At 33.8% G+C, this 1,138-nt stretch overlaps 1 protein-coding gene across 1 annotated transcript in view; it reads left to right on the top strand.

The window, feature by feature from the left end:
• LOC134461748 (thrombospondin-type laminin G domain and EAR repeat-containing protein-like) overlaps positions 1-85 on the top strand; it is a 16,767-nt gene extending 16,682 nt beyond the window's left edge. Inside the window, exon 14 of the mRNA XM_063214618.1 lies at positions 1-85. This exon is cut by the window's left edge and continues 684 nt beyond it. The gene's annotated coding sequence lies outside the window, so the exon portion shown is untranslated.
• The last annotated feature ends 1,053 nt before the right edge of the window (positions 86-1,138 follow it).

Raw genomic sequence — 1,138 nt, 5'->3', positions numbered from 1 at the left:
AAAGTCAAGTCATCTGCTCCAAGGTAGACCAAAGATCCTGCTATAAAATTGCATTTCGAAGTACTGAGAGCTTGGAGTATCAGAAAGTAGAAAACTGTCTTAATTTTACTCCAGACCTAACAAAGGCAAGACTTGAAGTATCTGAAATGACTACTGATGTGTTATACTGATGTTGACTAACAATACCATTTAGTGGGCAAAACCTCAATGCCACACTTTGGAAAATGGTGTATTTCCAATACAGAAAATCAAGCTTAAATGCACTTTGTGATATACATTATTTTTTATTATAATTCTACTTTAATTGCATGTTATGCCAAATGTAATATAATTAATTGATTTTAATATGAAAGTATTATATCCAGATTGTCACACTACTATACGCATATTAATATGCGGTGATGATGTAATAAAGTGAAACCTATGCTTCAAGGATGAGATTGCAATCATTTGGAGGTTAGATAGTAGTTTATCTGTACACATTACAACTGGGCTACTTTTTTGCAGCTGAAGACATTCCCTCATAGTTTAACTTGTCTATTCAAGGCTATCTCCCTTCCCTATAGTCAAGGAGTAAAGAGAAAACATTTCCCTACAGACAGTCAAGACAGTGTGTTCAAGTTGGCAACTGTGCTCCCATTTGCCACAATTACAGGAAATGTCCTGTAGATAGCAGGAGTTATTTGACTGTAGAGGAGCACATGTCAAAAATAACAAACAAATAATTGTATTTATGAACTCACTGGATGCCAGCCATGTTCAATGTGACTTTTTTTAATTGTAAAAAGACAAGCTGCCATGAAAGTGCCCTTTCATCACTGACTTTTGTGATGGTGTATTATTAAACAATACAGCACAACTAGTAATAAAGTAAAATCTTATCAATTAATAAGTAGCCATGTAACCACAGCCTACATTCAAAAGTATGTAAAGAATTGAAATGCAAGGTGCTCATCAATTAATACCGGTAGGTATTGCTATTTAATAATGTATGTCAAGAATTAAAATGCTAAGTATTAGTAATAGTTGTTCAGTCTGATCAGTATTGCCATTCCCAAAAGCCAAGACATTATGAAAGTGATGTCAAAGCAGTGAAGAATTAGACTGATAAGTATTCATAAACCACAATTCTTACCAG

This window comes from Engraulis encrasicolus, chromosome 13 (genome assembly GCF_034702125.1).
Source record: "Engraulis encrasicolus isolate BLACKSEA-1 chromosome 13, IST_EnEncr_1.0, whole genome shotgun sequence".
In the NCBI taxonomy this organism is placed as follows: domain Eukaryota; kingdom Metazoa; phylum Chordata; class Actinopteri; order Clupeiformes; family Engraulidae; genus Engraulis; species Engraulis encrasicolus.
This window is presented reverse-complemented; position numbering and strand designations above follow the sequence as displayed.